General features: G+C 48.5%; 1 non-coding gene across 1 annotated transcript; it reads right to left on the minus strand.

Moving 5' to 3' along the window:
* Nucleotides 1-7089: 7089 nt before the first annotated feature.
* Nucleotides 7090-7161, minus strand: TRNAQ-UUG (transfer RNA glutamine (anticodon UUG)). The gene has a single exon. It is a non-coding gene; the product is annotated as a tRNA-Gln (tRNA).
* Nucleotides 7162-15190: the final 8029 nt, after the last annotated feature.

A 15190-nucleotide genomic window follows, 5' to 3' on the forward strand; every position in this document is an offset into this window, starting at 1 on the left:
CGTTATTTCTGGGGCGTTTGAACCCTGGACGGGGCTCTGCACAAAGCAGCAGCTTCTTCTGCGCACCTGCTCTCAGGGCACACTGCCCAGGTGCCCCGGTGTGCTCTTGGCTCCTCTCACACCCGTCCCGTCCACCCCGAGGTGTGGGAGCAACCAGAAGATCCCTAAGCCATCCGCTCCGAGCCCCGCTTCCGTCTGTTTTCCGGATGCCACGAGGGGCCTCAAAGGGCCGAGGAGTTATCAGCGTCAAAGGAATTATTAGTTGGTGCCCTGGTGGCCGCATTCCTTCCCCACATGCCCAAACCTTCACGAGGTCAGCGATGAGCATGATGATGAGCTGGGGGGGGGGGGGGGAGGGGGCTGGGTGTCATCTAAGCCCCCCCGTCCCCGCCTCAGTCCCGTAGATCCGGGGGTTTCACACCCATGAGAGAAAAGCCCCGTGCGTCGTGACTGGTTCACTTCAGGGCGCAAGCAGCCGTCTTGTGACGGCACCTCGTCTTTGCCAAGTGTCTCCCAGCTGGCACCAAGCCCGGGCTTCGCCGGACCCCTCCTTCGCTTTATAAAGCCGGCAGGGTCCAGAGGACGGACAGACGGACACACGGTGAGATCAGCAAATCCTGAGAGCATTCGCTCCTTGCCTGAGATTTACAGAACACTTGCACGGATGGTACAGAAGGTTCCCGTGTCCCCCTCCCCCAGCTCCACCTGATGTTAGCATCTTCCAGAGCCACGGCACGTGCAACACAGCCTCTATTCCTGCCTCTCTGGCTGCTTTGTTTCATGAGCCCCCGTCGGCCCAGGGGTCCCCCCGTCTGTGGGGTTATAAAGAGCCTTGATTGCTCCCCAGGAATCAGAGAGGAAGGAATTTCCTTTCCCTGCTGATTTTTGGGCCACTCTGAGAAGGGCGGTTCCCAGAGAAAGGGGAACCACGGGGATCCAGGTACGCAGACCTGCTCAGGACCTGAACTGGGGGATGGGAGTAAGAACGGAGCGGAGGTGATGAATTGGAATGATACTCAGGAGGTAACGTTTTCAGGGCTTGGAGGTCGCTCGACTCCCAGCAGGACGGCCAGGTAACTTTCACGGACGACCTCAAGTTTCTTTCTGGGATGACTGAGCGAGCGAATGGTGGTGTCACCAGTGGGAACGCCCTTCTCACCAAATGATTCTAGGTGATTCCCCTCGGCTTCTCCTCCCTCCCCTCGTACCCTGTTGAGAACCACTGGGAGGTGGCGGCTGATTCTATGGAAAGAGGAGGTGAGTCCTTGCGGGATGGCTGCATGGGGCAGGATGGGAAGAGGCCAACGATGGAGCTTGGAGAACATCAGCCACTCAGGAGGAGGAAGGGCCATGAAAAGGACCAAGGTGCGAGGAGGCCAAGCACAGAGCGGGCCACTGAAGTTCGGATGACCCTGAGCAGTAAAATGACACCAAGTCAGGAAAAGGGAGGCAGAGAGGGACTCGGACTCCTGATTTCCTGGTCAACGAATGTCAAGCTGAAGAATTCTTAAATTCTCTGTCTTCTTCCTTCCATAGTCCACGTTCACCAGAGACTCCCAGGGTGGGATCCCCAGGCCTTAGAAGCAGGGGGGGTGGGGTGGGGAGCAGAGTTTAACATAGGGTTCAAAACAGCACCCTCACCGTCCTCCTCCCTGTCCTCCTCCTCCTCCACCATCTCTGAGGTTAGAAGCTGGGGGAAGGGAGGCGACTCTGAAGTCGTTTCTCAACATCCCCTGGGCCCCTCTGGCTTTCCTATTCCCTGGTTGGATTTCACTGACCTTTGTGTCCACATTTACTCCCCGGCCTGTTCCTTTTCATGTCACACTCTCCTCCTCAGTGTCTCCACTCAGCTTTCAAGCACCCTGAGGGCAGAAGTCAAGTCTTTGCCTTTTGTATTCCCGGCACCCTGAACATCGTAGGCACACAACAATGGGTGTTAAATGACCGCGTGTGTCCCGGCATTTATAGACTTTCTAGGGGCCAGGCATTGGGAGAAGTGTTGGAGACACATCATGCCACGTGCAAACCAGTAGCCAAAGACGGTAATAAACCGATCGCCCTGGGAATCTAGCACAAGGGGGAGGCCAGGCTAGGCACAGGCCTGGCTTCCCTGGTGGCCCTGGTCTCTGCCTGCTCCTGGTCCCTCTGGTCAAGGACAACATACTACAGTCACTACCTTCTGGAAAACGCTGCCTCTGGGGGCCCTTCGTGGAAATAAAATCCTTGCAAAGGGCTCCTCAGACTGTCGGCGGAGAGAGAGGCTCCGAGAAGGAAATGGGGAGAGGCTCTCAGAAAATCTGGAAGGACAGAGGGGGCTGGGGCGGGGCTGGGGAGCTGGTGTTTTACTAAGCGTAGGTTAAGAGCCATTAGTGAGTTGTGAAATCAACTTAGCAGGTGGAGACCCACTTTTAGAAACCTTCCCACACCTCCAGGTGACAAAGACCTTCGAACCCGCCTGGGAGACTACCACGCATGAGAAGCTCAGAATTTCTCAAGCCTGTTCCGTGGATGAACAGCTCAAATTGTTAGAAACTTCTTCCTCTTGTCCCTCTAACTTCCACCCACACGTTCTCGTTCTCCGCCTCTATTGCTACCCTCCAAGTTTTGTTTTCCTCCCCATATAAGCCTGCGTTCTTTGCTCAAGGATCTGAGCTTCCGGAATCCTCACTATTCTGACAGTCTTTCTAGCAGTTACTATTATAGAGCCTGTCTTGGCTCAGAAGCAGAGAAGAGGGCTTTTGCTTACTATTTTACTAGTTCTTGCCACACTGCTATGCAAAAGGCACTGTTGTCCCTTTTCCTTTACAAGTGAGGCTCCCAATCTTTTTTCCCAGGTAACTGACATGTAATCGACATCTATGATTGTATACGTTTAAGGTGTACGACATCGTGATTTGTTATCATTATGGATTGTGAGATGGCTACCTCAGTAAGCTTCATTAACACATCCATCACCTCACAGAGTTACAACTTCAGAGGATTTGAAATGCTTACGCAAATGCACTCAGCCAATTAGTGGCAGGGGGAAATTCATCAATGTCTTCATGCAATGCCTAGAATTGAACCTGATCCTCTGAATGCCCTCGGGCTGGCTCAGTGGGGAGGATCGCTCTCGTGACTCCTCAAGCTCCCAGTCTGTGGACAGACTTTGGTATTTTTATTTATTTTTAATTTTTTTTAACGTTTATTTATTATTGAGAGACAGAGAGACAGAGCATGAGCATGGGGTGGGGGGTGGGGGCAGAGAGAGGAGGAGACGGAATCGGAAGCAGGCTCCAGGCTCTGAGCTGTCAGCCGGCCCAGAGCCCGATGCGGGGCTATCATGACCCAAGCCGAAGTCCGACACTTAACTGACTGAGCCACCCAGGCGCCCCTGTGGGCAAACTCTTGATCTCAGATTCCCCTCATCCATGACCAGGGCAGAAACACGTCTCTAGATAAGTACTTTTTTGACTTTTTTTTTTTTAAGTTTGTTTATTTAGTGTGTGTGAGTGAAAGTGAGCAGGGGAGGGGCAGCGAGAGAGGGAGAGAATCCTAAGCAGGTGCCATGCTGTGAGCCCAGATCCCCACGCGGGATTTGAGCTCACGAACCATGAACTCATAACCTGAGCCGAAATCAAGAGTCAGACACTTTAACCTACTGAGCCACCCAGGTACCCCCTTTTTTTTTTTGACTTTTTAAATGTCAAAATACAATACACATTCAGAACAATGAATAACTTAATGTGCATTTTAACAGATTTTTGTAGCGAACAGGCCGTGTAACCTCCGCCCGGGACAAGAAATAGAATAATAGCAGTACCAGGGCACCTGGCTGACTCAGCTGGTAAAGCGTGTGACTCTTAATCTTGGGATCATAAGTTCAAGCCCCACACCGGGCATAGAGATTACTTAAAATAATAAAATAATAATAAAATAATAATAAAATAATAATAATAATAATAATAATAATAATACCAGTAGCCCCAGAAGACTGTTGCTGGCCCCTTTCCAATCATGGCCCTCTCTCTTCCCCAGGGGTATCCTCACTTACGGGGGAATTTTTGCTTTGCTTAATCGTTTTCCCATCTAAGTTTGCAACTCTAAACAATATATGGTAGTTATGTTTTACCTGTTTAGCACCTTTTTTTAATGGAGTCCTACATGACTTATTCTTTTAGATCGGCCTTCTTTCGCTCCATACTTTTTTTTTTTTTAAAGACTCATCCATTTTGGGGGTGCCTGGGTGGCTCAGTCGGTTGAGCGTCCGACTTCGGCTCAGGTCATGATCTCATGGTCCGTGGGTTCGAGCCCCGCGTCCGGCTCTGTGCTGACAGCTGAGAGCCTGGAGCCTGTTTCAGATTCTGTGTCTCCCTCTTTCTCTGACCCTCCCCTGTTCATGCTCTCTGTCTCAAAAATAAATAAATGTTAAAATTAAAAAAAAAAAAGACTCATCCATTTTGTTGCTGGATAATATTCCATTGTACGGCCTGTCAATTACTTACCCATTCTACTGCCGGACATTTGCGTTCTTTCCAATTTTTCGCTATCATGTTGCCCAAACGCTCTTACACACGTTTCCAAGTACACAAATGCGCCCATTTCGGTGGAGGTATGTCCAAGACTGAAATTGCTCGATCACAGGATATTGGAGTATCTTCAGTGTCAGTAGCTAATGCCAAGTTAGTTTCTACCGGTTTACATTTCTCTGAGGGTTCACATTCCCTATCCTTACTAATATTCAGCATTGTCATTCGGGTGAGTGTGTAATGGTATCTCGTGGAGCTTTTAATCTGCATTTTCCTGATGATTAATGATGCTTTGCAGCTTTTCATATATATATATATATACATATATATATATGTATATATATATGTATATATATTAGTATTTTGTTATTTTTTTCATATATTTTTCATATATATTAGTGAAATTTTTTCATATATTTTTCATATATATATATATATATATATTAGTATTTTGTTACTTTTTTTAAGATTTTATTTTTAAGTAATCTCTACACCCAACTTGGGGCTCCAGCTCACAACCCCAAGGTCAAGAGTTACATGCTTTACCGACTGAGCCAGCCAGGAGCCCCTATAACAGTTCTTTTGGCTTTCCTTTTTTTTTAAGTTTTTATTTATTTTTGAAGGAGAGAGAGAGAGAGAGAGACAGAGCATGAGTGGGGGAGGAGCAGAGAGAGAGGGAGACACAGAATCCGAAGCAGGCTCCAGGCTCTGAGCTGTCAGCACAGAGCCTGACGCGGGGCTCGATCCCACGAACCGCGAGACCACGATCTGAGCCGAAGGCGGACGCTTTACCGACTGAGCCACCCAGGTGCCCCTGGCTTTCCTTTTTTTGTGATGTGCCAGTTCAAGTATTTTGCTCTTTTTCTATTAGGTTGTTTGTGTTTCCTCTTACCGATTTTTTTTCATTTTAATTTTATGTCCTTATTATGACAAGTTCTTTAAATAATTTAGATACAATTTCCTTGCCAGTTATGCATCACAAAGAGTCATACATGAGGGGGTCCTACAAGATCTTTTCTTATCCTGTGCTTTACCTTTTCAATTTCTTATTGGGGTCTTTTGATAGGGAGAACATAGAGCATCATATTAATATGGTGACATATATTAAGCTTTTAGAAATATTTGTGTCTTGTTTAAGAGGACTTTCCCTACCCTAAGGTTATGAAGATAGTCTATGTTCTCTTCCAAAAGCTTTACTGCTTTTCCTCTCCCGTTAAGGTCTATGAATCACCTGGAATGTATTGATGTGTTTAGTGTAAGTTGGGAGGAATTTGATTTCATTATTTTTCCATGTGGACGCCCTATTCTCCCGGAATCATTTATTGAAACGTAGATTCTTTTCCCTGCTGCTCTGTTGTCCTACCTCTGTCTTGAATCACTTGTCCAAGTACGTGTGGGGCTGTATCTGGGCCCTTTATTCTGTTCCACTGGGATGCTGGTCTCTCCTGCACCTGTACCACGCTATCTTAATTCTTACAGTTTACAGTTGATGATAATAAGTTTTAATATCTGGTAGAGTAAGCCCTCCCACCTCTCATACCTAGGTATTTTTGAGGCCGGGATGGCTCATACACACAAATCCATTCAAACGTTTATGGAGCGTGCGGGAGGGGTGGGGAGGAGAGGCCCTCAGGGCAGCGAGCAGGGCAAGGATCCTCTGTTTCCATGGCACCCTCCCAAGGGGCGGCCACGTACAGCCACAGTGCCAATCACCCTGTAGGGAGATCACAAATGCGTCATTGGGCTCCGTCGTCTCTCATCCCAGAGGGCCCCGCAGCTCTCAAAACCCAGATACAATTCGAAGCAGACAACACTCCAGGCGCGTCTCTTCCCTTCCATCCCGGAGGCACACCCTTTCCTGCAAATCCCGCGCGTCTGGCCGGCGCCCAAAACACCGATCCTGGACAGATTCGCCAACAGACGTGCTCAGTCCTGTTGGTTGAGGTTCTAACCGTCTGAGGAAGAAACACCCCATCCATATGGGGAGAAACCGCCGGCGGAGATCCTCTGACCCGCTGGCACGGCCTGATGAACAAACACGGACAACTTCACTGCCTGAGTAACAGACAACCAATCAGACCCGCTTCACTCTGTGACCGACTCCCAGGCGGACTGGCCCCAAACACACACCCTACTTCCCAGCCCGTTACTGCTTCCCGCGTCCCTTGCCACCGCCCGGCATTTCATTCCAGGTTTACAAAGCAATGATTGAGCGCACACTGCACATTAGCCGATAGGAAGAAGGATTCCCAGCAGCTTTGGCTGGGGGGGGTGTCCCCCTAGACCCACAGGCTGCCGCCCGAAGCAGGCTCCCAGGGTCCCTCGGGTTTCCCCGCCGTCCCCTCCAGGGTAAAGGCACATTCGGTCACCACCACCACCACCACCACCACCACCACCACCACCACTTTTCCGCCCGGACTCTCACGCATGCGCACTGCGACCCTCAGGCCGGCAGTGAAACGAGAGGGGGAGGGACCCTAAACCGCGATCCCCTAGGTCACGGGGGTAGCGACCCCGCCCGAGGTGGCCGCCGGCGCCAGCAGTCCTCAAAACAGGAATTGCAAAACCAAAAGGTTTGGTGAGGTCCCACCGAGATTTGAACTCGGATCGCTGGATTCAAAGTCCAGAGTGCTAACCATTACACCATGGGACCTGCTGGCTGCTTTAAGCGGCCGGGAGGCTTCTCAAGCCACATGGCGCGCGGAGCTGCCTGCCGAGAGGGACAGCGGGCGCCCGCTTCTCCCGGCCTGGGCCCTGGGCTCCGGGCCCGAGACTGCTCGGGCGGGCGGAAGCGGACCAGCAAGGGCTTCCGCGGCCCCCGACGTTGCGAGTCCCGCGGTGTCATCTCTTGCCGCCGCTCTTCCTGCTCTTCTGCTCTCCTCCGGGGGTCCTGACGTGCGCCCCCGGGAAGCCGGAAGAACGGCAGGCTGGGGGGGCGGAGAAGGCGGAACGGGGCGGCCTCGGCCCCTGCCCCGAGCGGAAAGCCTGGCGCACGCTGCCTGGGCTCCGGGCTTGTTTATTTATTTATTTCCACGGGCAGCCCTCTACCCGGGCCACGGTGGCCAAGCGGGGAGGGAAGCGGCCCGGCACGGGGCGGGACGGCGGTTCAAAGCCCGGGCGCGCACGCGAGCCCGGGGTTCCTACCGGAACTCGGGGGCGACGGCGGAACCCGGGATCAGGCGCTTCCGCGGCCTGCTCGGCGGGACCCCCTTGGGGGCGGCGGTGGTGTTTCCTTTCAACCTGTGGATCTGGGGTCCGCGGGAGGCAGACTCGCTCCTGGGCTTTTTCGCGTTAACTTTTTAATAGCCTTTTAGAACCTTCGGCTCAGCGGTTTCACTTCTGTTAACTTTATCCTTAAAGGACTACTTTAAGAGCGGTGCGGCGGAGTGTTCGGGGGTGTTCTCGGCTGTGATGTTGATCATGGGAAAGAGCAGAAAAGAAATGTCCGTCAGTTGAAAATCGGTTTAGTAGATATTGACAGTTTCTGTACGATGACTGCTGTGCAGGTATTGGGGGGGGGGTGCGTTTTTATTGCATTGACATCGTTTTGGTTTGTTGCATTATTTTGATTTGTTGTATTGACATGAAGAGAGCGACAGGCCTCAACAAACCCAACCGAAACAAAAATCTATTTACTAATTCGTGTGTAGAATGCCCACTTACATAGAAACAGAAAAGCTGTGTCCGTGTGTGTGTGTGACAGACATTTGCCGTTGACTGATTTGCCCTGTGTCATCTGACTGCCTGTCTTGAGGGATCCAGCCTTGTGTGGGTCTGGGTGATAGCACGGCTTTGCTCCAAGACAGATACACTCGCTCTCCAGAGTGACAGTGAGTGTGTACTTAGCTTGCTCTGCTGGACTTAGAATCCAAAGGGACGGATGCCCAGAAACGGGGACGTTTTAGAACTTGGCCTGCAGCTGGCAGTTGCTGTGACACCCAGTGCCTCGGGGTCAGTGGTAGCAGCCATGCCCACTGGCCCCAGAAGTGGCGCCCGAGACAGACAGCCCAGGGTCCTGACCTTGGGGCCGTTCCTGGTTGCCTAGTTCCCCTTGGTTCTTGTCCATTTTCCTGAGTTTGCTTCTCTGATGCCAGGAGCTATCTGACTTCCTTCCAGCAAAGTACCTTTTCCTGTGTAAGTTACCCAGAATCCTTTTCTGTTGCATTGGGTCAAAAATCTGCTGAGCCCAGATCCAAAAAGGTCTGCTGTTGACAGCCCTGGGGAATAAATTGATGAGGCTCTTTTCTCCTAGTTTACGATTTTCTGTATTCCTTGAACAAATATAACTCTTGTATATTGTCAGAAGAAACATTAAAGATCTTCCATTTTGAGGAACGAACCAAACTCCCGTTGAGTTTCTATGGTGAGATAAGGGTGTCTCTTTATTAGGCTGGAGTGACAACATCGAATTGACTAAATATCAAAGGACTTTGGCATCTCTGGTTTCCCATCTATTTCCTTCTGTACCGGTGAACGTGTATTGAAATTAATTTTTCAAAAGCTACTATCGAAACCCTAAAGAGTTGCGATTATACCCTTTGGAAGTGGACAGGAGATGGTTCCTTCTGTCCGGCGGGAGGACTTCACCCTCCTCCTATTCCCTACATCTTTTCCGCTTCCCTCCACCTCCTCAGCTTGAAAAATTTTACCAGCCAGACACCCTCGCTGAAATCCCCACTCGTGAATTCGTCAAGTGGCAGAAAAGCATCATCTCCCTTACAGCTTGTGTTATTACTTGCTGGAATGATAGGTACTTGTGTTCTGTTGCTCAGTCTCTCCCATGTTCCCTCCCCCCCCTTCCCCTGGGTTGGACTGTGAACTCTTTGGGGGGCGGGGTCCAGGACTTGCTGGTTTTTAAATGTGGCTAGTGCCATACCAAACACGTTCACAGAACCCCCTCGGGAGGGCCCAGGAGAACTGGGGAGGAAGAAGCTACATTTCCTTTAACATCACATTTGTTTTTTTTTGAGACACCAGAGAAAACAGAGACGATATGTAATCTCCCTGCCCCAGCATAACTAGTTTCTTTTAACGTAAATGCATCATGCGTGACCCCCCCCAAACACGGCATCTCGTGAAGGCTTGGAGAATAGACTCTCGGCTTCCACAAGGTGGCTCCTGGAGCTTGGGGAAGTCTGGGGCTCTGTGAGAGGTGGGGATAGCAAGGCTTCGGCTGGACGGAGGCAGAAAGGACCCCCGGAAAGTTTAATGAGGTCAGAGGTTAAGAAAAGACAGCTAACGTCCGGGATTAGAGACTTTTCAGATATTCTTCCAAGTTTCTCGTGAGCCTATCAATGGCTAGCGAAGGTACAATAGCGTTTTGAGTAAGCGGGAAGCATTCATGCTCATTGTCAAGTCTACGTCTGGTCAGTTTCCTTTATCCATGCTGACGCTGCTCCAGGTTAGCTGGGCTAGAGCCAGCCTTGCTCTGTGTCCTTGCGCCCAGGATAGGTGACATCTGCCACGAATCCCCTACTTTGCCTCGGGAGCCCCAGCTATGTCAGACCAGCCGTTTAAGTGCCACCTCGTGCAAGGTGACCCGTGATGCCCTGAGTCTCTGAGCCTCCTGCCCAGCCCCCTGCTCTGGGCCTCGCGTTCCTGAGGCTCTGATGGGGCAATCTGGCTGCTTACTTTCTGTGAACAAAGCAGCATCCACATTTTATCCTTTTCTCGAATGTTTTCACTTTCTCTTTTTAAAATAATTACCTTATCATTTCAGATGTTAAAGGTAAAGCATTTCTATGGGGCGCCTGGGTGGCTCCGTCGCTTAATCGTCTGACTCTTGGTTTTGGCTCAGGTCATGATCTCATGCTTTCGTGAGTTCGACCCCCATGTTGGACTCTGGGCTGACGGTGCGGAGCCTGCTTGGGATTTTCCCTCTCTCCTTCTCTCTCTGCCCCTCCCCCACTCACGCAGTCCCTGTCTCTGTCAAAATAATGAAAGAAACTTAAAAAAAGAAAAGGTAGGGGCGCCTGGGTGGCTCAGTCAGTTAAGTGTCCGACTTTGGCTCAGGTCATCGTCGCATGGCTTGTGGGTTCGAGTCCCGCGTCGGGCTCTGTGCTGACATCTTGGAGCCTGGAGCCTGCTTCGGATCTGTGTCTCCCTCTCTCAACGTCTCTCTCTCTCTCTCTCTCTCTCTCAAAAATAAACATTTAAAAACAATTCTTTTCATTTTAAAAAAGGTAAAGCATTTCTAATGGAAACTGTAGAAAAGGCAGTTAAAGTGGAAAGATTTTTAAATGTTTATGTATTTATTTTGAGAGAGAGAAGGCACACGGGTGCGAGCGGGGTAGGGGCAGAGAGGGAGAGAGAGAATCCCAAGCAAGATCCGTGCTGTCAGCGCAGAACCCAGCGCGGGGCTGGATCTCAAGAACTGTGAAATCCTGACCTGAGGCGGAATCGAAAGTTCGATGCTTAACCACCCGAGCCACCCAGGCGCCCCAAGTAGAAAGATTTATTTATTTATTTATTTATTTATTTATTTATTTATTTATTTATTTATATTTAAATCCAAGTTAGTTAACATACAGAGTAATAACGATTTCAATATACTCTAGTTCCATCCACATTGTTGCAAATGGCAAGATTTCATTCTTTTTATGGCCGAATAATATTCCATTGTATATATACACCACATTTTCTTTCTTTTTTTTTTTTTTTTTTTTTTTACATCTTCTTTATCCATTCATCCATCAATGGACATCTGGGCTCTTTCCATACTTTGGCCATTGTCGATAGCGCTGCTATAAACATGGGGGTGCATGTGTCCCTTCGAATCAGCACTCCTGTATCCTTTGGATAAATACCTTGCAGTGCGATTGCTGAGTCATAGGGTAGTTCTGTTGTTAACTTTTTGAGGAGCCTCCATACTGTTTTTCCAGAGCGGCTGCCCCAGCTTGCATTCCCACCAACAATGCAAAAGAGATCCTCTTTCTCCGCATCCTCGCCAACATCTGTCGTTGCCTGAGTTGTTAATGTGAGCCATTCTGACAGGTGTGAGGTGATATCTCATTGTGGTTTCGATTGGTATTTTCCCTGATGATGAGTGATGTTGAACATCTTTTCATGTGTCTGTTAGTCATCTGGATGTCTTCTTTGGGAAAGTGTCTATTCATGTCTTTTGCCCATCTCTCCACTGGATTATTTGCTTTTTGAGTGTTGTGTTTGATAAATTCTTTATAGATCTTGGGTACTAACCCTTGATCTGATGTGTCATTTGCAAATATCTTCTCCCATTCTGCCGGTTGCCTTTTAGTTTTGCTGATTGTTTCCTTCGCCGTGCAGAAGCTTTTCATCTTGATGAGGTCCCAATAGTACATTTTTGCTTTTATTTTCCTTGCCTCTGGAGACATGCCAAGTAAGAAGTTGCTGCGGCCACAGTCAAAGAGGTTGTTGCCTGTTTTCTCCTCAAGGCTTTTGATGGCTTCCTGCCTCCCATGTAGGCCTTTCAACCATTTTGAGTTTATTTTTGTGTGTGTTACAAGAAAGTGGTCCGGCTTCGTTCTTCTGCATGTCGCCGTCCAGTTTCCCCAACACCATTTGTTGAAGAGACTGTCTTTTTTCCAGTGGATACTCTTTCCCGCTTTGTCAAAGATTAGTTGACCATACAATTGTGAGTCCATTTCTGGGTTCTCTATTCTTGTTCCATTGATCTGAGTATCTGTTTTTGTGTCGGTACCATACTGTCTTAATGATTACAGCTTTGTAATACAGCTTGAAGTCCAGAATTGTGATGCCTCCGGCTTTGGTTTTCTTTTTTCTGATTGCTTTGGCTATTTGGGGTCTTTTCTGGTTCCATACACATTTTAGGATTGTTTGTTCTAGACTCTGTGAAGATTGCGGGTGTTATTTTGATAAGGATGGCGAAAGATTTGAAAATAATTACAATTCCAACAAGCACTTTTATTTATTTGTTTGTTTGTTTTTTATTTATTTTCTTTAGTAATCTCTCCATCCAATGTGGGGCTCAAACCCATAACCCCGAGATCAAGAGCCCCACACTCTTCCAGCTGAGCCAACAAGCACCTTTGACATTGGATTTTTTTTCATTTCCTTTTTTAAAATGCATTTCTACATAATTGTCACTGTACAATTTCATGTTCCGCTTTTGCACTTAACATAATAAATAATGACAGGTTACCTAAAAACCTTGTTTCTTCTTTCCTTAAAAAGTTTAAAATATTTACATGGGTAATACACAAGCACAATATAAAATTCAAAAGTAATGCACAGATAAAACTTCTTCACTATAATTTTCTGCTCTCAGAGGCAACTTCTGATACTCTTCTGGAGATATTTTATTTATTTATTTATTTTTACTTTTATTTATTTTTGAGAGACAGACAGAGCACAAGTGGGGAGGGGGAAGAGAGAGAGGGAGACACAGAATCCGAAGCAGGCTCCAGGCTCTGAGCTGTCAGCACAGAGCCCAGCGCAGGGCTTGAACTCACACACCATGAGATCATGACCTGAGCCAAAGTCTGACGCTTAACCGCTTAACCGACTGAGCCACCCAGGTGCCCCTAGAGACATTTTATTCTTATACAAATATACGTGAATATGCACACTTCTTTCCTTTTATTTTTTTAAAGTAAGTTCTGTGTCCAACGTGGGGCATGAACTCCTGTCTCTGAGATCGAGTCATAAACTCTACTGACTGAGCCAGCCAGACACCCCATACTCCTTTTCTTTTCTTTTTTTTTTTAAATTTTTAATGTTTATTTTTGAGAGAGAGAGACAGAGTGTGAGCGGGGGAGGGGCAGAGAGAGAGAGAGAAAGCCACAGAATCTGAAGAGGCTCCAGGCTCTGAGCCATCAGCACAGAGCCCGACGCGGGGTTCGAACTCCCAAGCTGTGAGATCATGACCTGAGCCGAAGTCGGACGCTCAACCGACTGAGCCACCCAGGCGCCCCTCCTTTTCTTTTAAGAAGTGGAAACGCTGTTCTGTACTCTGTTTTACTCATTTAGCACCACATCTTGAGGATTGTTCCATAATAGTATATATGTCTAATGTTTTTAATGATATTTTATTGAGATACTATTTACATAAAGTAAAAGGCACAAACCTTAACTGAAGAGTGGAAGAGAAGGGGTAGAGACGGTGACCTCTGGAAGACTGGTGTGCCTGGAACTTGCTGGTGTCCGCAGCACAGACTATGTGCCTATCAAGAGTGTTGAGAATGGGAACTGGCAGGAAAAATTAGGATGTTGGCATCCGTTAATGACTTCACGCAGTAGCTTTTAGGATGGCCCTGTAAAGGGAAGACAAGTTTCAGGCTGAAGGCGCCCTGTTTTCAAGCAGGTGTAACATGTTTCTTTTAAGGGTGGCATACCATCCAAGCTTACTGGCAATCCTGTAATTTGGAGCCTTGCAGGGCGGGGGAAAGCTAAATTCTCGACCCCGAGAGAAAGCACCAACAGAGACCAGAGACTTCGCAGGAGACCCGTTTGAGCCAAAGACCAGCCTAGTACATTGTGATGTTTGAAATAGTTTCTGCTCACACGGGGCGCCTGGGTGGCGCAGTCGGTTAAGTGTCTGACTTCAGCTCAAGTCATGATCTCATGGTCCGCGAGTTTGAGACCCGCGTCAGGCTCTGTGCTGACAGCTCAGAGCCTGGAGCCTGTTTCAGATTCTGTGTCACCCTCTCTCTCTGACCCTCCCCTGTTCATGCTGTCTCTCCCTGTCTCAAAAATAAACGTTAAAAAAAAAATAAAAAAAAATTTCTGCTCACAAAGAGGAAACAGCTGGGGGCAAAGAGCAGATTATAGTCTCTTTGTACCTTAGAAGATTTTGAATAGCCTCAGGGCAGAAGCCATTTAACTGAGTGCCAGAGGATAAACGAAGCATAGAGACCTGTGGTTACCAGGACGAGTTTCCCCGTCTCAAAGACTACATCTAGACAAGATGTCTGGAATCGACTAGAAATGACAGAAAACCTCTTACGTTTTACGGAGTAGCTAACAAGGTTTCACTGGCAATTTCCGTTTCCTTAAAAATCTGACTGATAACTGCCAATGAGTTTTACCTCCTAGGGCCAGTCCCAGGCAGGTGCGCACCTGCCTAACAGGGAGTGGGCAGTTAAAGCTTTGACAGGCCACAGAAGGGTCACCCTGCCCAAGGACCTCAGACGGGGATATGGAAGATAATGGAAAAGGGGACTCCTACGAGAGGGAAGAACTTGGAGTTGCCAGATGGTCTGAACAGCCAGGGTTCAGACTCCCTGATCTCCCTCCCGATCATAGGACACCTGTGGTCTGCCCCATCTCTAGGCTTCAAGCTGTATATGAGACCGTTCAAGACAAGTTTCAACTTGGGTCAAGTTTCTGGTGCTTGTCGGTAAAAGCATTCTAATAGATAATCCTTTTTTTTTTAAGTAGGATCCACTCCTAGCATGGGGCCCAACAAGAGGCCTGAATGGGGCCCAACACGGGGCTTGAACTCTCAACCCTGAGAACAAGACGTGAGCTGAGATCAAGAGTCAGATGCCTAACCAACTGAGCCACCCAGGTGGCCCTCTTAGATGACCTTTTCGTAGTGGCTTATATATGGTTTTGGTCCATTAAAAATCAAAATCAGTTGGGGAGGGACCTTCCTAAGGGTAGAGGAGAGAGCTCCCAGCCCCATGTCGTTTACCCACGTGAAATGGACACACCCTCACAAACAAGCAGCTCCACGGTAGCCA

The sequence above is a fragment of the Acinonyx jubatus genome, chromosome E1 (assembly GCF_027475565.1).
Source record: "Acinonyx jubatus isolate Ajub_Pintada_27869175 chromosome E1, VMU_Ajub_asm_v1.0, whole genome shotgun sequence".
Classification (NCBI taxonomy): domain Eukaryota; kingdom Metazoa; phylum Chordata; class Mammalia; order Carnivora; family Felidae; genus Acinonyx; species Acinonyx jubatus.